General features: G+C 46.5%; 1 protein-coding gene across 1 annotated transcript in view; it reads right to left on the bottom strand.

Moving 5' to 3' along the window:
• Positions 1-23,372, bottom strand: part of RAMP1 (receptor activity modifying protein 1) — a 94,287-nt gene that overhangs the window by 17,041 nt on the left and 53,874 nt on the right. The window lies entirely within an intron of this gene.

Raw genomic sequence — 23,372 nt, 5'->3', positions numbered from 1 at the left:
TGAGGACAGGGAATAGCTCTTTTTTTCTTCTTTGTATTCTTAACACAGATGGCTAGCACACAGTAGGTGCTTAATAAATGCTTGCCCAGGTTGGCCATCCTTCATTCCCTCTCCCATTCTGCTCTTGGCTCTCCAGACTTCCATACCTGGCCCTTCCAGCAGAGACCTTCCTCAACCCCCTCCCCCATTAGAATGTAAACTCCATTAGTGCAAGAATGATCCTTTTTGAGCAGAGTGCCTGGCATACAGTAAGCACTTAATAAATGCCGGTTGACTCGTTGGATTGAACTGAATGCTACTGAAAATCTGGTGCGTGAATCCCTTGGTTTAGTTGACGGCATGGAGAAATTTAAAACTGTTTGTTTGGGTTGAAAGATGGGCGTGGTTTTTTACCTTGAGTTCCATGGGAGCAAATTCAGCTACCCTGCCAGATCTGATCTTTGACATTTCAGCAGCTGGAATCCCCAAGCTCTGATGCTTCTGTAATGATTCTGGACACCTGTGCTTGGGAAACTTTCCTTTAAACAAATACACTAGGACTTGTTTTCTCCCTCACACACAGACCTTTTCTATCCTCAAAATGGAGGACAGCAGTGAGGAAGGTCTAAGTGGGTCAGGCACATTGAGGAGAAACAGGACGCTGTTGGGAGTTTTATATGGAGGAAAGACACCTCTGAGCTGCTGATTCTGTTTAAAATACATACTATACATCATGTATGTACATAGGAAAATATACACACTTCTACACAAAGAGTGTTAATTGTGTGAAGGCAGGGACAGTCTCACTTTTCTATGGTGCTTAGCCCCTGCCTGGCACATGGTAGGGGTGTGTGTGTGTGTGTGTGTGTGTGTGTGTGTGTGTGTGTGTGTGTGACTGGCCCATTGCTAGGCCCTAGCTGACAAAAGTGACTCTATGTTTGACACCCGATTGACCTGTCTACACACTGGAAGTTCCTATGTACTCAACAACTGGTTTGGTCAGGTACGTTTAGGGCTGGGAATTCAAGGTCGGCAAACTGTCAGTTTAACAAACTGCATCTAATCCGGGGGAATAACTTTGGCAAACATGACTGAGGGCAGTGTCCTTGTGGTTGATTGGGAAGTGGCTGGATTGTTATCCAGATCACCTGGTGATTGACAGCACCTAAGCCCGCCTCCCCATCAGTCCTTGAGAATAAACAACATCAGACCTAAGGCAGAGACCCACAGATCTGGGCTGAGCCACCACCGACGCGTGAGCCCTCCAGACTGAAGGCCAAAGGGCCTTCAATACTTCTACGTGCCCACAAGAAACAAATGGCCTCTGAGTGCTTATGTCCCTTCTCAATTTCCCCCTACCCTGATTCCTTCACAGTAGGCACTCAGGAAATGTGCTCTGATATTTCAGCTTAGTTGTGTCTGACTCTTTGTGGCCCCATTTGGGGTTTTCTTGGCAAAGATACTGTAGTGGGAACAGCTAGGTGGCACAGTGGATAGAGCACCGGCCCTGGAGTCAGGAGGACCTGAGTTCAAATCCAGCCTCAGACATTTACAAGCTGTATGACCGTGGACAAGTCACTTAACCCCAATTGCCTCCACAAAATATATATATATATATATATATATATATATATTTATACTAGAGTGGTTTGCCATTTCCTTCTTCAGCTCATTTTACAGATGAGGAAACTGAGGCAAATAGGGTGAAGTGATGTGCAGGGTCACACAGCTGGTAAGTGTTATATAGAAACAAAAAACATCATTAAAAATTAAAAATCAAATAATGTGCTTCCATTTCATTGGTATGAAAAAGCCCCGTTAACTAGGACTAAATCACGGATAACAAAGAATATTATAAAAGAAATGCCATTTTTGTCGCTTTCAAATGCAGAGAGCAGTTGGAATTAGTCCAACAAGGTGTTGCTAAATTGGTCACTTCAGTGAATAGATGCGACTGATTGTTGCTGATTTGTGATTTGCAGGCAGTGGTTAGAACTGATGGGCCCTCTTGATCCGCACACTGGAGAAAGGGTTTCAGCTCATCCTCTGGGTGATTGCTATTCTGGCTGAATAAACTCTGGCTTAATGAGGCTTTATGAGCATTCCCTGCATTTCGGCAGGGGCCCCCGAACCTCCAGGTCTGACGGGAGAGATGCAATGAAGAAGTACTGCTCTTTAACAAACAGCTGTCTTCATCACTCCGCCACCACCAGGCCCCAGTGTGCAGATGTGCTAATGTTTTCCTTACGACGTAAAGATGTCAAGGGAAGTACATCTGTCAGCAGAGGAGCCATGGGAGTCTTATGGCCCACAAGCCCACGTGTAGGATGCAGGCTTGCCACATTTTTTACTTCACTTCAACAAACATTAATCAAGTGAACTTGCTGGGGTTAATGCCATGTGCCAGGCACCGCGCTAAGTGCTTTAGAAATGTTATCCTCACAACACCCTGGGAGGTAGGTGCTATTGTTATCCCCATTTTCCAGTTGAGGAAACTGAGGCTGAGAGGTTAGGTTGTTCGCCCAGGGTCGCACAGCCAGTAAGTGTCTGAGGCCAGATTTGAACTCAAGTCTTCCTGACGTTAGATCCAGGACCTAGAACACACCGGAACCTAGGAGGGCTTGAGCTGATGGCATTAGAGAATTCTTCCAGCAAAGGCACAAAGACGAAAATGAAAAACAGCTCCTCCTGGCCTCAAGTAACTTCCATTCTTCTTGGGGGGAGGACACCAGATATAAACAGACAAATCCATCCCAGATAATTTGAGGAGGAAGAGAAAGTAACAGCAAACTAGAGGGATTGGGAAAGGCTTTCTCTAGGAGGGGGCCCCTGACTGAAGCCTGCACTTGACAGGTGGTAGAGTGGGTTGTGCACGGGAGCTGGTGTCTGAGGATCAGGGCTGGTATCCTGCTTATCCATCGTCTGAATGACCTTGGCCAGGTCACAACACCTCAGAACCTCCCATTCCTTATCTACAAATTAGGTAGAATAATAGTGGGTGTAATATCTTACAGGGCTGATGGGAGGGATCAGTCTACCCAAAATCATTTACTAAGCACTTACAACCAGTCAGATGCTGGCATTGCAAAAAGGTACCTATCACTGCCCTCAGGGAGCTTACATTCTAATGCACATATACCATCAGTATGTACAAAACAGGGGGAGGAGGGCACTGGTCCCCAGGATGGGGGAGAACCAGGAAAGGTCTCATACACAGAAAGGCACTTGAACTGAGGCTGGAAGGAGCCATTCTGGGGTCAAAGCTCCCCAAGGCCTTCTGATGCCTCAGCTGAATGAATGTGAAGCTCTTGATAACTGTGAAGGGTCATGCAGACATGACTTACTAGGACGATAAAGAAAAGGAGCATGAACCGTAAGCTTTTGGAGGGCAGGAGCCTGTTTTGGCTTTTCTCTCTGTAGCCCCAGCACCAAAGTTTGGCATAGTGTCTGGTATACAGTAGGTGCTTGATAAATGCTCACTAATTGAGTGGTTGATACCTATCTCCCCCCTCCCCAAGCTCTTCGGAGGCAGGAACTCTCGCTTTTGTTTCTGAAACCTTAATTCTTAGCTCAATATCAGTATACAGTAAGTACTTAATAAATTCTTGTGATTCACTGATTGAAAACTGTGCAGGATTCCAGGGACAAAAGTCCATATGATTCTTTCAAAGGCCCTCTTGTTTAAAGGCATCAAGATAGGGCTTCTTAATGCTTTGGGTGTCCCTTTCTGACCCCTTGGGCAGTTTGGTGAAGCCTGGGGACCCCACCTAAAATGGTGTAAGAGCGTAAAACAAAATGCAGAGGATTCTGAAAGAAACCAAAGGTGAGTCAAAATAAAGGTGTCATTTTTTTCTCACCCAAGTTCCCAGACCCCTTGAAATCTAACCGCAGACCCTTTGAGGGTCCAGAGAACCCTGGGGAACAATGCCTACATTAAGAGAAGGCGACTGATAACCTCGATGCAACAGGGCGTTTTTGCTCTAAAGCTGAGAAGGATGAAAAAAAGAGTAGCCCAGCAACGCTGGCATCGAAAACCAAGTTTGACGCTGGCCTGGTACTATCCAAAGGTGTGAGCCCCAGCCCGGCAGCCCCGTTCAGTCTCGCCAAGCAGCATTCATCTCCCCAAGCTCCCCTTCGGACGGGGGTGTTCTACACCGACTATTTGCTTTTTTAAAACGTGTGTTTTGGTGACGCCTTTTATCTCTCCATCACACTCATCTGTCCCCCCTCCCTCACATCGAATCCTAACTTGTGACAAAGAAAAACAGTCAAACGCAGCCACGCGCTACATAAACGGACAGTCTGGAGGGATTCCTGGCTGGCGGCCGTGCCTCTCTGCCTCCAGGGAGGACGTGTCTTTCATTAGCTCTCATCCATGACCTTCGCCAGTTTCCATTCCTCAGATTTCAGCTTCCTTTTCACAATCTTTTTCATGTATATTGTCGGAGTGCTTCATACCCAATGCCAGGGCGGAAGGGGGAATTTTCTAAATTAATCTCCTTGGCTTAACATGTTAGCAAGTCCTGGCTAGGAAAGCCACGAGTTCACTCAAAAACTCCCAGAAGCCCAACAGGTCGTGCTGCTCAGACGCTGCTCAAGACTGAGCTGCCATGGAAGAGGAGCCCTGGGGCTCAGCCCAAGCTGCGGATAAGCAGGCCACCTGTTTGGGTCATCGGACCCTAGCTCTCCACCTGGAAGGTCCAGCCCCTCTCATTTTACAAAGGAAGAAGCTGACGTCCAGAGTGACTCACCCAAGGTCACACAGGAATAAGGGGCAAGAGCCAGGAATTGAACTCAGGTCATGAGGCACAGATGAGTAAATTTTGAAGGGGGTGAGGGGAAAGGACAAAAATGAAAAAAAAATCTTTCGTTTTTTAAAAGAAAAGTTTCAAAAAGAACCCCGGATTGTTGGATTATAGGAATTCAATTAAACAAATATGCATTAAGTGCTTACCTAATAGCATGATGTAGTGGTTAGAGAGCCCGCCCTGGAGCCAGAGAGACTTGGGTTCAGGTCCTAATACTGATACATACTGGCTCTCTGACCCTGACCAACTCTGGACGCTCTAGTCAACTTTTTAAGACTAGATATTGCAGGGGCAGCTATGCGGCACAGTGGATAGAGCACCAGTTTTGGAGTCAGGATGGACCTGATTTCAAATCCAGCCTCGGACACTTTATACTTACCAGCTGTGTGACCCTGGGCAAGTCACTACCCTGATTGCCTCACAGACACAAAACAAACAAAAAAACCCCCCAAAAGACTAGGTATTGCAGAGACCCCATGATCCCAATTGGGGTTTTCTTGGCAGAGATGCTGGAGTGGTTTGCCATTTCCTTTTCCATCTTGTTTTACAGATGAGGAAACTGAGGCAAACGGGGTAAATGACTTACCCAAGGTCACATGGTTAGTAAGGGTCTGAGGCCAGATAGGATCTCGGGAAGATAAAGCTTCCTGATTCCAAATCCAGTGCTCTATGCGCTGCACCACCTTGGTGCACTGGGTTTGTATTGTATCATTTTATTTTCACAACCACCTTGGGAAGTAGGTGCTATTATTATCTTCATTTTATAGATAAGTAAACTGAGGTTGGGAGAGGTCAAGTGACCTGCCCAGGGTTACCCACAGTGAGGAAGTGTCAGAGGCTAGATTTGAACTCAGGTCTTCTAGGGCCAGCACTCTCTTTATACCTAACTATCTCAAACAGATTAAGATTGAAGCCTCAAGTTTGAGCATTTAGAAGCCACTTTGAGCAGGAGGTCGTAACCTGGAGTCCGATTGTTAAAAAAGCCTAAAACCAAAAACCCCAAAACTTTATGACTGTATTTCAATGTAACTGGTTTCCCTTTTAATCTACGTATTTTATGCATTTAGCAAGCTGCTTCTGAGGAGGGGTGCAAAGGCTCCAGCAGCCTGTCGGCCCGAGGGACCAGGACATATAGGAGGTGAGGAGCCCCTGCCTGGGAGAGAACATTTACAGGTTACTTTAATTAAAGAGATCTACACGGGTGACGTAGGCGAGTTCATTCTCCGAGAAGTCCCGCTAGGACTTACCCCAACATGTGTCAGCAGGCAAGTGTGTCTGCTGCTTCGTTGTGGAGAGAGCTTTTGATAACAACAGCAACGTGTGATGGAGGTGGCTGTTTATGGACCTGCCTCCCTGTCTCCTGACCTGGGCTGTCTGGAAGGTGGCTGAAGTCATACATAGGAGAGCAGACTAGCCTCAGATGAATGGGATTAGTGCCTTTGTCAGGTGATCCTGGGAGCCCAGAGCGCACACCGTGGCCACTGCCTGAGGAAAAGACCTAGAGCATCTCTGTCCTCCCATCTCCAGTGGTTCTCTGCTGCCTCTAGGAATGACTATAAACCTCACGCTAAGCTCTTCACAATCCGCCCCCTTCCCACCTTTCTCTCTCCTCCCCTCCACACTCCTTGGCGTGTCTATACTGGCCTACTGGCCATTGCTCACACCTTATCCTCCATCTCCCACCTCCATCCCTTTGTACCAAAGCTGCCTCTCCTACCTGGAATGCAGGCCCAACCCCCACCTTCTATCAGAGGACTTTCCTGGCTGCCCTTTCCTCCTTCCCATTGTTCGTCCACTCCCCCTCCAGGTGCCCGGCTCTCTTAGGCTACTTTGTATCTAGTTTGTGTGGATCTCGTGTAACCTACTTAACTACATGTAGCTTCTACATTATTAAAACAGAAGTCCACTGAGGGAAGGGACTGTTTCTCTTTTTTCTTTGTATCTCCAGCGAGTGCTTAAGAAGTTTTTTATTTATAAGCAAAATTTGATTGTTTTATCAATCAAGTGACTGATTAGGGTCCTTCTTACTGTAGATCTATGACCTAGGAATCTATATGATAGAGATAGTAAGAGCTAACATTTAGATAACACTTTGCGGTTTGCAAATAGGACCTTACTTGATCCTCACAACGACTCTGTGAGGTAGGTGCTCTTATTATCTCCATTTTACAGATGAGGAAACTGAGGCTGAAACTCTAAGAGGTCAGGACATAGAGATCTGCCACAGGACAGTAAAAAGTTGGGGCCGTCTAGTTCAACTGATACACAAAGAAAACGAGGCCCAGAACAGGAAAGTGACTTGTGCTAGGTCACCCAGGAAAGTAAGTGGTAGAGCCTGGCTTTGAACCCAGGGAATCCGCCTCCAGGAGTCTTTCTATCACAAAAGAAAAGTCATGGCGCTCCATCCTTAGTACAGTGCCTGGCACAGAATAAATGACAATGCTCGTGCTTAATAAAGGCTTGTTGGTTGGTTAATTGGCATGCCAAGCTGATGGGCTGAAAAGACCCAGACAAACTTTTGTAAGTTTCCTCTGTAATTTGCCCCAACCAGGCCCCATACACTGTTTCCAGTAGCTGGAGGAAGGCCAGGGGCTGTTCTTCTGGAGCAGGAGTAGAGTTACGCTGCTTTCCATTCCTGTAGGTCATGCTGGGACTCTGGTGAACCAGTCTAGAGAGGAGAGATGAAGGTCTGAGGCAGGGGTGGGCCTGTCCCACTGGGCCTTGTGCTTTATGGAGAAATCCTCCGTCACTAATTTAAGAAGTTGGGAATATTGACGATGACTTCTTATGATGTCTGACCCTCCCAAGGAGAAAAGTGCCTACACAGAGACCTAAGAGCTTGCCCTAAGAGGGGGGCAGCAGCAGTAGCAACAGCAGCTTTGGGAGCTCTCGGCCCAGAAACGGTAAGGGTATCAGACAACTGATTGGGAAGAGATCACAGGGGACCCTTTGCCGGCTCTGGGGGCAGCTTGGTGCTGACTGGCAACTCTAGCGTCCTTACTCAGTTCTGGGTCTCAGTTCCTGGCAGAGAACACTGGGGATTGGTCACAAGGGAGCAGGGGCCCGGCGTCAGTTCTAAAGGCAAGAGGAATGCTAATGGCTATAGGGGAGCAGGGGTAAAGACCAGAGCACAGAACAAGAGAGCATCGATCACTCTCTCCCCCAATCACACCACTTTGGAAGCATTGAAAACTTGCAGACCCCCCAGGACTAGCTTTGACAATAGCAGGATGAGAAAGCCTGAAGCTTGAGACAGTGCCTCCCCAGCCCCAGCCCCAGATGTGCAGATCCCAACTTCAACATAAAGTTCAAAGACAAGAAATAGTCTGGAAAAGTGAGTGAACAACAACAACAAAAACTTGGCCATAAAAAGCTACTATGGTGGCAGGGAAGACCAAGACATAAACTCAGAAGAAGGCAATAACATCGAAAATAGCTACAAGCAAAGCTTCAAAGAAAAATGCTAATTGGACCCAAGCCCAACAAGAATCCCTGGGAGAGTTAAAAAAAGAGATGAGCGGTAGAGGAAAATTTTGGGAAAAAAATAACAGTGATGCAAGAAAATTGTGAAAAGAGAATTAACAGCTAGGCAAAAGAAGCACAAAAAATACTGAAGAAAATAAAACCTTTAAAAAAGCAGAATAGGCCAAATGGAAAAAGAGGTACAAAAGCTCACTGAAGGAAATAATTTCTCAAAAATTAGAATTGGGCAAGTGGAGGATAATGATTCCACGAGATATCAAAAACAATAAAAACAAAGTGAAGAGAATGAAAAAATAGGAGAAAATGTGAAATAGCTCATCAGAAAAACAACTATACTAGAAAATACATCCAATAGAGATAATTTAAGAATTATTGGACTACCTGCAAGCTATGATCGAAAAAAGAGTCTAAACATCATATTTCAAAAAATTTTCAAGGAAAACTGCCCTGATATCTTAGACCCAGAGGGTAAAATATAAATGGAAAGAATTCACTGATCATCTCCTGAAAGAGATCCCAAAATGAAAACTCTCAGGAACATTATAGCCAAATTCCAGAGCTCTTAGGTCAAGGACAAAATACTATAAGCAACCAGAAAGAAACAATTCAAATAAGATTTAGTGTCTTCCATGTTAAAGGAGTGGAGGACTTGGAATATGATAATCTGGAAGGCAAATGAAGTAGGATTACAACCAAGAATAGCCTACCCAGAAAAACTGAGTACAACGCTTAAGGGGAAAAAATAGCTATTTAATGAAATAGAGGAATTTCAAGGATTCCTCATGAAAAAACTAGAGCTGAATAGAAAATTTGACATTCAAACTTGACTCAAAAGAAGCGTGAAAAGGCAAACACAAAAGAGAAGTCATAAGGGACTCAATAAAGTTAAACTGTTTACATTCCTATATGGGAAGATGATACCTGTAAGTCCTAAGAACTTTAGGGCAGTTAGAAGGAGTCCACAGAAACAGAGGGCATGAGTGTGAGTCAATTATATTGGGATGATCTAAAAAAAAATAAAGGGGTGGGAAAGAGGTATTGACTGGGAGAAGTGGGAAGGGGGAAATTTTTCTTACATAAAACAAGTGCATTTAGATATATAAAACTTCCCCTGAGAATTGCTTTCGCTGCATCCCATAAGTTTTGGTATGTTGTCTCATTATTGTCATTCTCTTGAATGAAGCCATTGATTGTTTCTATGATTTGTTGTTTGACCCGTTCATTCTTTAGGATTATTTACTTTCCAATTATTTTTAGTCTATCTTTCCATGGCCCTTTATTATATATAATTTTTATTGCTTCATGATCTGAAAAGGATGCACTTAATATTTCTGTCTTTCTGCATTGGATTATGAGGTTTTTATGCCCTACTACATGGTCAATTTTTGTGTATGCGCCATGTTCTTCTGAGAAAAAAGTATATTCCTTTCTATCCCCATTCAATTTTCTCCAGAGGTCTACCATATATAACTTTTCTAAAATTCTATTCACCTCCTTAACTTCTTTCTTATTTTATTTTGTGATTAGATTTATCTAGTTCAGAGAAGAGGAGGTTGAGGTCCCCCACTAGTATAGTTTTGCTGTCTATTTCTTTCTATAACTCCCTGAACTTCTCCTCTAAGAATCTGGATGCTATACCACTTGGTGCATATATGTTTAATAATAATATTACTTCATTGTCTATGGTGCCTTTTAGCAGGACGTAGTTTCGTTCCTTACCTCTTTTGATAAGATCTATTTTTGATTTTGCTTTGTCTGAGATCAGGATTGCTACCCCTGCTTTTTTCACTTCAGCTGAAGCATAATATATTCTGCTCCAGACTTTTACCTTTACCCTGTGTGTGTGGCTCTGTTTCAAATGTGTTTCCTGTAAACAACATATTGTAGGATTATGGTTTTTAATCCATTCTGCTGTCTGCTTCCATTTTATGGGAGAGTTCATCCCATTCACATTTACAGCTATGATTACTATCTGTGCCTGTCTCTCTGCCCTGTTTCCCCACCTGTGTATGCTTTCCTTTCTCCTTTCTCCCTTTTCCTTCTCATGAGTGTTTTGCTTTTGAAATTTTTCTTACACAAAACAAGTGCACAAGGAAGAGCTTTTACAGTCGAGGGGAAAATGGAAGGGTGATGGTGGGCAATGCTTAAAACTAACTCTTATTGGAATTGTCTCCAAGAGGGAAGAATATATATATACACACTCGGTTGGGCATAGAAATCTGTCTGATCCAATAGGGAAATAGGAAGGAAAGGGGCTGAGAGATCGGGGGGAGGATAAAAAGAAGGGCAGATTAAGGGAGGCAGTGGGCAGAAGCAAAACAGACTTTTGAGGAGGAACAGGATTTAAAAAAAGATAGAGAAGGATAAACAGAAAGAAAATGGGATGGAGGGAAATACATAGTAAGCGTAACTGTGAATGTTAATGAGATGAGCTCACCCATAAAACAGAATAGAACAGCACAATGTATGAGAAAGCAGAATCCAGCAACATGCGTATAATACGTTTACGAGAGACACACTTGAAACAAAAAGAGACACGCTGAGTTAAAACAAAGGGCTGGAGTAGAATCTAATACGTTTCAGCTGAAGTAAAGGAGGTAGGAGTAGCAACCATGACCTCAGATGAAGCAAAATCAAAAACAGATCTAATTAAGGATAGTCAGGGAAACTACAGTTTGCTAAAAGGTATAGACAATGAAGTAATATAAAAAGTTTTTGTAGCAGGTTTCTGTGATAAAAGCCTCATTTTTCAAATACATGAGTCAAATTTGGAAAAATAAGAGCCATTCCCCAATTGACAAATGGTCATAGGATATGAACAGGCAGTTCATACTCAGAAGAAGAAATCAAAGCTACCTATAGTCATATGATAGAATGCTCTAAATAATCGTGTATTAGACAAGTGCAAATTTAAGCAACTCTGAGGTACCCCCTCACATCTATTAGAAATGACAAATGCTGGAGGAGATGAGGGAAAATAAATACATGGATAAATTGCTGGTGGAGTAGTGAACTGGTCCATCCATTCTGGAGAACAATTTTAAACTATACCCAGAGGGCTATAAAACTGTGCATACTCTTTGACCAACCCAACAATACCACTACTAGGTCTGTATCCCAAAGATACCAAAGAAAAAGGATCAATATATGCAAAATACAGCAGCTCTTTTTGTGGTGGCAAACAATTGGAAATTGAGGGGATGCCCGTCAATTGGGGAATGACTGAGCAAATTGTAGTATATGATTGTGATAGAGTGCTATTGTGCTATGGGAAATGACAAGGGGGTGGTTTCAGAAAAAAAAACATGGCAAGATCTATATAAACCAATGCAAAGTAAAGAGAGAAGAACCAGGAGATAGTTGTGTATAGTAACAGTGATGTTGTAATGATGATCAACTGTGAAAGACTTGGCTACCCTGACGAATACAATGCTCCAAGACAGTTCCAAAGGACTCACGATGAAAAAATGCTACCCACCTCCACAGAGATGGATTCGAGGTGCAAATCGAAATATAATTTTCTTGCTTTTTTGTGTGACGTGGCTAAAATGGAAATAATGTTCGCATGATTTCACATGTATAATTGATATCTTTTTGCTCCCCTTTTCAGTGGATGGGGAGTGGTAGGAGGGGAGGAAAGAATTTGGAACTCAAAATCTGAAAAGGATGTTCAAAATAAATAAATAAACGTATTCTTATTATCATTATTATTAAGAGAGCTTGCCCCAATCTTCTAGCTGGATTTGCTAAATTTCACCTACATTAAGAAAAGGGTTTCTTCCTCAGCTGGGATTTCACTAAGGGAAAAGGGCTCCCCTCCCTCGGCCTAAGACGATCCAAATGTCAAACCGCGTTGGAAGGCAGTTTCCTGAGTTGTGTCAAAAATGTCACCATCTGGTGGCCAATATTTTGGCGACGATGAAGTCTCTCAGAACTTAGCTGACCTAGTGCTGGGTCATGGGATGACAGCCCCTTTCCCATCCCATGCTGGAAGTCTTCCCAGGTTGGTAAGACACATGGGGACCAGTGGAAAGAGCTGCCTCTTGAGACAAAGGACCTGGGTTCAAATCCCAGCTCTGCTAATTAATAGTGTCATGAATTTTTAGAAAATCACATCACTTTCCCCAGCCTCAGTTTCCTCATCTGTAAAGTGAAGGGATTGGATGACTAGATGGTCTCTGCAGATCTTTCTGGCTCTAGTTCTATTAACTACAAACCTCTCTGGGTCTCAGTTTCTTCAGCTATAAAATAAGAATCAAACTAAATGACCTCTTTGGGTCCTTCTTACTCTAGTTCTATGATCTGTGAACTTCTCTGGGCCTCAGTTTCCTCATCTGTAAAACAGGAAGGTTGTACTAGATGACCAGAGAAGTCCTTTCTAATACTAGACCTAAGATCCTATGATCAGAAGGCACAGTGCCTGGCATACTGTAGTCACTTCATAAATGTTTACTGGCTGACTGAATAAGCCTAGGGTCCCCTCCAGGCAGCAGGGCTTCAGGGGAAGGAAAAAAAAGGCTTCTGCCCCTCTGGACTATGAGCTCATTCCCTCTCGACTCCACGTAAGGCGCTGGCTCTGCCCAAAAAACCCAGGTAAGTGTCATAACTAAAGCTGGCGTGGAATCAACACCCTCAGAAACCCAAGACAACATTGCCTGTGCTCATCTGCTCCTCTATCACCCAGCACGTGAAGACCATGAGCTCCGCCTCCGGCACCTTTTAATTAGTCCTCCTGGATGATCGTCTGTGGGTGAAGGCGAGGGTCGTTGGAGTCCAGACTTCCCTGTCCCCAGCCATCTCTCAGAGCAGTGGCTTATATTCTTTCCTGCCTATGGAAACACCTTTAATGGCTCCCTATTATTTCCTGAGTAAAGTTCAAACTATATATTATTATGCCCCATCTGGTCTCCTATTACTACTCCCCTCCCCCACTTGATGCTTCAGTCAAACTGGACACCTCTGCCCCCACCCCCAGGTCTCAGTCCTGCCCACGACCCTCGTGTCTCCGTGTCTATCTGCCACTTGAAGCCCAGATTAAATGCCAGACGCTTCCGGGAAGTCTTCCTTGATCCCTGGCTGACAGTAGTCTTCCCTGTCAGGTAGACTTCAGAGGGCATGTCTGCGTGTCCCTCTCGAATGTACGTCTCATATCGTGTTGAGTGTTAAAGTCACCTCTGTCGATGCCTTATCCCCCGCTAGCCTATAAACTTCACGAGGACGGACTGTGTATTATCTGAACTTTGTATCCCCCTCGACCCACAGCAAGATGTTCTTTATACAGTAGATGCTTAACAAATATTTATTAGCTGTCGGTTATTCTCAGGGAATATACATTTATTTAACTATCAGACTAAAAACCTAATTAGGAAAGTAAGCTTGGGGCAGCTAGGTGGCACAGCAGACACAGGACCGGCTCTGGAGTCAGGAGGACCTGAGTTCAAATACAGCCTTGGACACTTACTAGCTGTGTGAAGCTGGGCAAGTCACTGTTGCCTCCAAGAAAGGAAGGGGGGGGGAAGAAACAAAGATTGCTGTAAACTCTCCTTTCAAAACCACGTCTCTATCCATACGTATCACATGTACATACACAAGAGGCACTGTAGCCATGACGACAACCATGTAAACAGAAAGAATGAACACAAAAACAACTGATCGTTGTGTAATTATGGTGACCACGCTTGTCTGGAGGAGATGAGAAAATATACTTCCTTCCCTTTGGAGCAGTGGGGACCGACTATTCCATGGTTTGTGGAAGACTGAACGGACCGTCATGTTCAGCGGAGGTCTTGGTTGGTTTTGGTCAATTGCCCCCCAACTTTCTTTGTTACAAGGAGCCAGCAGCCGCCCCCTCAGCCGTCCACTGTGGCCCTCTCTGCCTCCTCGGCCGGCGGTAGAGGAGGCTTGGCCCTGGCCTCAGCCCAGTGCCTCCCTGAGGATGGAGGTGAGTGTCCACAGCTATCCTTGGAACCATCTACCTCTGGCCAGAGGTGAAGTGCCCAGTGTAGACAGGCTTGTCTTTCCTCAACAACGAGGCACTGAGGCAGCTCCAATTCCTGGCAGGCAGGGGGATTGCAGTCCACCTCGCCGCAGCACTTCCACACCTCTGGGCCTTGCCATCGACCCTGTGACTGCACCCTTTCTATGTGCTCCTTTCTCATTTCTGGAATGTGAGCCCCTCAGCAGGAACCATCTTCCTTTCTTGTCTCTGCTCTCAGCATTTAGCATGTTTAACACCTCAGTGCTCAATTAATGCTTTTTCATTCATTTATTCATTCATGCTTGATTGATGAGGGCTGCGTTGAATCAAATCAATTGACAAACATTTATTAAGCATCTACTACATGTCAGGCACCATGCTAAGCTCTGGTATATACAGAATGAAACAATCCTTACCCTCAAGGTTACACTCTTGTGGAGGGATGACATAAGGAGACACAGAATAAATGCATTTATTGGGGGCCTTTATCCATGAAATTGGGGGTCTCTGGGAAGTACATCCTGATGCAGGTATAATCTCTAGCTGGGGGTTGACTGCGTCACTGGCTTCCCCTCCATCTGTCCAGCAGCACAATGGTGCCATGGCTGACCTCAGAATTCCTGGCTGCTTAGCGCCATAGCAACCACCATCCATTATCTTGTTTGGTCTCTGACAACCCTGGGATGCAGGTGCTATTAGGATCCCCATTTTACAGAGGAGGAAACTGAGGCTCACAGGGGTGAAGTGGTCACACACAGCAGATGTCAAAGATGGGATCTGAACCTGGGTTCTCCTGGTTTTCTGTCTGGGGCTCCATTCATTACATCACACTGGTGTTACTGACTTTCTCCTCTTTTTTGATCTAAAAAGGGTTGTGGAAAGGGGAAAGGTTGCCTTTGGAGTTGAAGGATCTGGGTTCAAAGCTGGTTTCTGCCACTTACTATCTTTGTGGCCTTGGGCAGGTCTCTTGGGTTCCTGGGCCTCAGTTTCCTCACCTGTAAAATGAAGGAGCTGAACCACACGACCTCCACAGGCCCTTCCAGTTCTGATCCTGTGATCCCATGAACATCCCCAGGCCTCAGTTTCCTTCCCTGTAGAAGGAGTGGTCAGTTGGACCGGACGACCTGCAAGGTGAAGATTCTGTGATCTTTTAAATACACCTGCTGACCCAAATCAGGGAGGCTCCATCCCCTCTGTAGCAGAGCCACCCATGGAATGAGGCTCCATGTGCCCCATGTCCTAATTCAGCCTCTGCCAGCCTCGGATGCTTCGTCAGAGTCTGAGACATGACTGAGGCTCCTCGGGGACCAGGCTCTGATGGTGGCCGGAGGCAGGGTTCCCACGTCCCGCTTCAAGGAGGGATGGCCCCTGATGATGGAAAGGCCCCTGACGATCAGATGCGGACGAGGTGGTTAGCTGATGCTCACCAGGCCTGGTGTGTGTGTGTGTGTGTGTGTGTGTGTGTGTGTGTGTGTGTGTGAGTGTGTGAGGGTGTGTGTGTATATGTCAGGGTATGTGTGTATGTATGTGTGTATGTCAGGGTGTGTGTGTGTGTGAGGGTGTGTGTCTGTGGGCGTAAGGGTGTGTATGTGTGTGTGAGAGGGAGTGTGTGTGTATGTCAGGGGGTGTGCGTGTGCGTGTGTGAGGGGGTGTGTGTGAGTGTGTGAGGGGGTATGTGTGTGTGAGGGTGTGAGGGTGTGTGTGTATGTCAGGGGGTGTGTGTGTGTGTGAGGGTGTCTGTGGGCGTAAGGGTGTGTATGTGTGTGTGAGAGGGAGTGTGTGTGTATGTCAGGGTGTGTGTCTGTAGGTGTGAGGGTGTGCATGTGTGGATATGTGTGTAAGTATGTCAGGATGTGTATATGTATGTATGTGTCAGAGTGTATGTATGCGTGAGGGTACATGTGTATGTCAGGGTGTGTGTGTACATGTCAGGGTGTGGATGTGAGGATGTGTGGGTGTGAGGATGTGTGTGTGCGCGTATACAGCCTCTCCTGTTCTCTCTTCACCTGCCCACCTTCCTCTTGTTCGCCTGCACTCAAGTTTGCTGACGTCTTCTTTATCCTTGGGGATTCCATCCTGGCCTCAGGCCTTCTAGGAGGAATTGAAAGATTTGCCTTCCTGCCTCTCTGGAAACCCTTTCCCCAGGGAGCTTTCTCAGGAAAGGACACTGACTCAGCAGGGCTCTTAAAATGCCAGACTGAGTCAGGAAAACCTGGCTTCAAACCTCTGCTTCAACAAATCAATCAACAAACATTTTTTTGAGGGTCTACTAAGTGCCAAGCACTGTGTTAAGTGCTGGGCATGCAAAGACCAAATGTATATGGTCCCTGCCCTCATAGGGCCTACATTCCCTCAGGGGAGAAACAAAGTCATGTCTACTATGTAACAAGCACTGGGGTCAGTGCTGGGGATAGAAAGACAATCCTCGTCGAGGGGCCAGAGACGACTAGAAGGGTTGGAACCGCTGCCGGGGATGGGGGCCACAGGGACATACAACGCAGGGAGCTCCCACCAGCCCCTCCGGCAGCTCCCTCGCGTCACTAATTCTTAGCACTCGACACCATCGTTTTTATGCTCCACCAAGGCTTTCAGCACTCGTCTAGGGCCTTCCAAATCTGGTTAAATCCGGCACCCCGGCCAAGTCCTGCTTGCCCCACCCGTGTTGTGGCTCTACTGAGGGAGGCATGTTCTGGCTGGTTAGAGCCGGTGGCTGCCTGGCCAGGGCTCTGGAATCCTCTGCGGGATCCCCCATAGCTCAGAAGTCTGGCCACCCAAGGCGCATGCCCTTCCTCCCTCCCAGAACTAGCCTCAGGCAAAACTAGGGAGTAAAGGGTTTTCAGACCCTTCCATTCCCCCTGTTCTGTCCCACTGTCCCCCTGCCCACTGCCGGTCCCTGATGACCCACAGCCCCGCTGTCCCATTCCAGCCTGGCCTCTGCAGGCCGTTAGTGCTATCTGAATCTGATGCCTTCTGGGGTGCAGAACAGAGAGCCACACCTACCGTGGAGCCCCAAGGCATTGTCCATCCCTCCACCCGTCTCCCTTGGGGAATCTCATCAGGTCCCATAATTTCAAGGAGCATTTCTATGCAGACGGCTCCCAAAACTAGATTTCCAGCCCTTACCTCTCTCCTAAGTTCTAATCAGTAACTGCCTCCTGGACACACTCGCTTTGAAACCCCAGAGGCATCTTAAATACCTGTGAGAATGTGAGGTCCTTGAGGGCAGGAACCTTGCTTTTGCCTTTTTTTTGTGTGCTGAGAAAATAGTAATCATGTAATATTTGTTGATTAATCACAAGTCCAAGACAGAAGTCAATAGACTCCCCCCTAAACCAGCCCCTCTGCCCCACTTCGGTTCCTGATGTTGTACCACCCTCTTCCGAGTAGGGGCAGCAGGGTGGCGAAGTAGAAAGAGCACCAGGCTTGGAGTCAGGAAGACCTGAGTGCAAATCCAGCGTGAGACACTACCTGTGTGACCCTGGGCAAGTCATTTAACCTCATTCAGCCTTAGTTTCCTTATCTGTAAAATGGGGATAAGGATATTACCTCCTTCCCAGGGTTGTTTTGAGGCTAGAATTCGATAATATGTGTAAAGTGCTTTGCAAATCTGAAAGCATTCTATAAATGGTAGCTACCGCCACCACCACCACCACCATCATCATCCTCATCATCATGATGGCAGCTAGCTGGTGCAGTGGATAAAGGGCTGGGTCTAGGGTCAGGAAGACCTGGATTCAAAAGAGGCTGCCCCCCAAGCTCAGCATTCTCTTTCTGCCCAATGCCCGGGCAGAGGCCGCTTTCTGGGCCTGAGACGCACTCCCTCCTCCATCATCCCAACCCCAAGCTCTCTCCACCGTTCAGCTACATTCCACTTGGCACAGCAAGCCCACCATGATTGCCCACTTGCTAGTGCTGCCCGCCAAATGACCTTGTATCTATTTTGTATGGACCCACGCATGTGTGTGTGCTTGTATGCGCATGCATGTATGTATTGTGTGTATATGTGTATGCGTATACAGGGCAGCTAGGTGGCGCCACAGTGCATAGAGCGCCAGGGCTGGAGTCAGGAAGACACCTTTTCTTGAGTTCAGATCTGGCCTCAGACACTTACTAGCTGTGTGACCCTGGGCAAGTCACTTCATCCTGCTTGCCTCAGTTTCCTTTTCTGTAAAATGAGCTGGAGGAGGAAATGACAAACCACTCCAGTATCTTTGCCAAGAAAACCCCACCTGGGGTCAGGAAGAGTCCAACACAAATGAAAAACACCAATATAAGCACATATATGTATGTATGTGTATACATGTGTATGTGTGCATTGTATATATAGGAATATATACATGTGTATGTGTACGTGTGATGCAATGCATATACATGTGTATGAGCACGAGGCATCGTGCATGCACGTATGTATGCATGCATGTGTATCTTTGTGTAAGCACGCATTATGTATGTCTATATGTGTACGTACATATATCTGAGTATATAGGTTGTACCACCTCCCTGAACAGAACATAAGCACCTTGGGGTAGGGGCTGTTCTGGTTTTTGTCTCTGTGCCTTCAATGCCTCCGGTGATGCCTGGCACATAATGGGGACTTCATAAAGGCTTGCAGAATTGAGTGAGTGAATGAATGAGTGAGTGAATGAATGAATGAATGAATGAGTGAATGAATGAATGAGGTGGCAGCAAAGCTCCAGAGGTGAGTGAGGATGATGAGAGAGAGAGATGGGAGAAGAGAAGAGGGCCGAGCACCTTCAGCCTCAGGGTCCCTGGGGAGGAGAGGTACGAGGCCGCTGGGAAGTGGGGCTGGACGGGCAGGACAGGGCAGGGAGGGAGCAAAGCAGGAGAAAGGGCTGGTTTCCTCTAGCCGCAGCTACCGAGGCAAATGATCTAAGCTCGGGAGAAAAGACCAAGGTGATCCATATTGAGAGACACGAGCGGGTTGGCCTTTGCTGCCAGCGGGCCAAGATGCAGCTCACTCCGTCTCTTCAAACCCGCCAAGGGAGACCCGGAGATCAGGCACTGTCGGGGCCCGGGGCACGCAGAAGGAGGCGGTTCACTCACGCGTGTATCTGCACATACAGACAGGCCCTACTGGGGCTTCGGGGTGGGTGGAGAATGGAAGGAGGAATCCAGAAAATGTGTTCTGCGCTTCCCCTGCTGGAGCAAGGATTTTTTTATTTAGAGAACGAATGAGAGTGGGGGTGGAGGAAGGAAAGGAAAGGAGAAAGAGAGAGAGAGAGAAAAGGGGAGGAGAGGAGAGAGAGAGAGACAGGGAGGGAGAGGGAGGAGGGGAGGGCAGTCTCTGCAGTGCTTGGCACCTACTCTACAGTTTGGGTACAAAATGTAAGACATTTCAAAAAGACCTGTAGTACATTGGAAGGCACACTGGGTCCTGGGTTCAAATCTCACCTCTGATGTTTATGACTTTGTCACTTTGGGCAAGTGACTCCGCCTCTGAATGTAAGCCCCTTGAGTAGGAGCCTGGTTTGGGCAGAGCAACGTCAACGTTCACATAAGTGGCTTACCGCCATTTTACTAGAATATTACTGCTGCTCATCCCATCTGGGGGAGAGGCTGAGCTTTTCACTCAAGCCATGTGGAAAGCGGCTCCCCTTGTCCTGTCCCCCAGAATGCATCTGGCCTGCTTGGTGGCCGTTCCCAAGCAATGGTGGGGGTCACCTCCTCTATTCCTTCCGATGAGACGGAGCCTCACCGAGCCTCTCCATCTCCTCTGTCTCCGCTTCCTGAGGTCCTCCAGAATTAATTACCCAGTATCGCTGCCCGGCTGACCCCTGGCACTGCCATCTGACCCTCTGTGGCATCTTCAGGATTTTCAGGCCTTTCTATAAGATGAACTTTCTTCTCCAATTGAAATGGAAGCTTCTTAAAAGGAAACACTGCCTTGCTAGTAAGATGCGTATCCCCAGCAATCATGGTCCCAGTTGTGTGTGCTGATGATCAATGGCTGATCAGCGAGAGGCAGGCTCCCTGAATGCCGCCCTCAGCGTTGAGGGCCGATTTCTATGTGAAAGAAAGAACCCTCCTGGGACCCGGGAAGCTCAAGGAGCCGCTCAGAGTCATCACGGAACCGAAGGGTTGGAAGAGACATAACCAGGTCAGCAGGCCCCAGGAAGGACGTCCCCTCCAGAAGACTCCCTGCTGAGAAGGGACGATAAAGTCTGTCTCAGTCCTGTCTGAGTTTACGAGGCTACAATCTTGTACAAATAAGTATACAAGCACAGCCCATCTGACCTCCCTAAGCACTATGGGCCAGGGATATGCTCCTGGCTGGCCAAAACGGATCCAGGTTAAGCACCTTTTCTGTGCCCCGGGTCCTGAGCTGGGCAGTGGGGACCCAAATGAATCAGTACCTGGCCTGCCTTCAGGGAGCTTACAGTCTATCTATTAGGAAGACAAAAGCCAGAAAAGGTCTAATCCTTGGTGAGGATAATCCTGGCTCTCCCCTGCTCCCAGAGCAGCACAAGGAGGAGAGTGGGGCTTAATTAGGAAGGACTGGAGAACCAGCTCGGGCTGGGCCAGACTACTGGAAGGTTTCCCGTTAGGCTCAGCCTTGCCCAAGCTGCAGGGAGGGGCTGGTCCTCATCCTCTTGAAAGAATCACGTGGCACCTTGCAAACAGTTGCCTCTGAATTCCAGGCCGGTCACGGAGCCGGAGCCGGAGCCGTGACTCACACATGGGATTCCAGGGCGGCTTCCCACAGCAGATGGCTCCCCAGATGGCTCAGCACGCGGCCCCCGCGCTGTTTGCTTTTTCTCTGGGGTTTGCTCCCAGCTGAAGGAAGCCGCCTGAGATATTAATGGCAGCGCATCGTCAGTGCTAACTGCTAGTGACTGCCGCTTCGATGGCCCGACAGGAGGATCTTCTCTTGGCGAGGGACGTCATTCGGGATGAGATTCACTTTAGGAAGAGGGCTTGGAAGGTCCTCCCAGGGGCGTGAGTAAGTCCTCCAGCTCTTTCTGGGCTTGGGAGCAGCCCAGTGTGATGGAAAGAGCCCTGGGACTTTGAGTCACGAGCTCCGTGTTCGGATTCTGGCTCTGAAACGTAATCCCTGTGTGACCGCAGAAAAGTCTCATTGTCACCCTTCAAGGCCTCGATTTCCATAGCTGTAAAATCAGGATAAAAATACTTGCTTGACTTCCTACGCCACGGGTTATTGCAAGGAAATTCTTGAAGGTTCTCTGCTTTTGTGGGCATGGGTGCTAACAAATTGTAACACACATAGATGTACGTATAAGTACACTTATATATATGTATATAAATACATCATGACACACATATACACAAACATATGTGCATACACAAGAACACACATGTATATTGTGTACATATCCATATAGAACACACAGGAACATGTTTACATATAACACATGCATTTATACATGCATTACAAATATATATTTATGCAGTGTGTATACATGCATGCAATGTTACATGATATAGCTATACCACAACATGTACATATGAACATGCAATATAATGTATACGTATATTTATATACATTGTATTACATACACAAGTATGTATGTACAGATATACAATCAATACAGAGATACACATAACACACGCATGTAGGCATAAATGTACACATGTATATATAGGTATTATATAATACATACCTACACATATGCACATATAAACACAATGTACATACAAATGCATGTGTATATGTATGTACACATATATAACACATACACACATATGCTACTGTATATAATATACACACACGTTGTTGAGTCGTGTCTGACTCTATGTGACCCCATAGAAGTCCATGGGGTTTTCTTGGCAAAGATACTGGAGTGGTTTGCCATTTCCTTCTCCAGTTCATTTTACAGATGAGGGAATTGAGGCAAATGGGAGTTACATGACTTGCACAGGGTCACACAGTGAGGAATGGATTTGAACTCAGACCTTCCTGACTCCAGGCCTAGTGCTCTATCCACTGCACCACCTAGCTGCCCCGTAGAAAACATACATACACACACCCAGATAACAAATAGCAGTTTAGAGTTTTCAAAGCCCTTTACAAGAATTCTCTCCCTTCAGCCCTGTGAGGGAGCTGCTACAGGTGTGATTATCCCCATTTCACAGAAGAGGCCACTGAGCTTCAGAGAAGGAAGTGACTTTCCCCAGGTTGCCCAGCTAGAAAGCTGCTGCTCTAGCACTGCCTGTTTGCCAGGGGACCTCAATTTAAGTGAGGCCTGGTCAGTTTCAGGAAGGAGAAATTGATCAGTCCACACTAGAGAAACAGACAAGATACAAAACAAGGGAGCCCTAGATGTAGAAGCTCTTGAGCTGCCTCTGGACACGAACTCAGTCAGACCAATGATATGCAGGGCCCAAGCTAAGTTCAAGCCCACCCTCCCCGCAGACTGAGGGAGGAGAGGGCAGAGCGTGCCCTACCTAGGTGTTGAAGGCACGGATTTGTGCTTTGTTCTTGTTCTATCTTCAACGTAAATATTCCTCGGTAAAATCTAATTGGATTATTGTTATTATTCAGTCATGTCTGATTCTTCACATCCCCATTTGGGATTTTCTTGGCAAAGACACTGGAGTGGTTTGCCATTTCCTTCTCTAGCTCATCCGACAGATGAGGAAACTGAGGCAAACAGGGTTAGGTGACTTGCCCAGGGTAACACAATTAAGTGTCTAAGGCCAGATTTGAACTCACAAAGAAAGATGAGTCTTTCTGACTCCAGGCCTGGAGCTCTATCCACTGCACCAGCCAGCTGCCCTAATTGTCTTTTAAGTGATTACAATGGAACTGGTCACATACCTAGCAAGCAGAAGAGGGAATAAATATTGGTAGACGGGTGCTGTGGAAAGGAACACAAATTTGCCTTCAGAAGACTTGGGTTCGTGGTTTGGTGGGAAAAGGGCTGAATTTAGAGTCACAAGACATGAAGTTAAGCCTTGACTTTACTCCCTGGGCCAAATCCCTTCCCCTCCCTGGGCCTCAGTTTCCTCATCTGTAAAACTAGAGTAATGGATTAGCAGACCTTGAAGGTTCTTCCTAGGTCCAAATCTATGCTCTATGGTTCAAATATCTCTGTTACTCACTACCTGGATGATGTTGGACAAGCCCCTGCTTCCTTTGTGCATCA

The sequence above is a fragment of the Vombatus ursinus genome, unplaced genomic scaffold, assembly GCF_900497805.2.
Source record: "Vombatus ursinus unplaced genomic scaffold, bare-nosed wombat genome assembly UNPS02014808.1, whole genome shotgun sequence".
Taxonomy (NCBI): domain Eukaryota; kingdom Metazoa; phylum Chordata; class Mammalia; order Diprotodontia; family Vombatidae; genus Vombatus; species Vombatus ursinus.
Note: the sequence above shows the minus strand (reverse complement) of the source record. Positions and strands in the feature narration are given on the sequence as shown.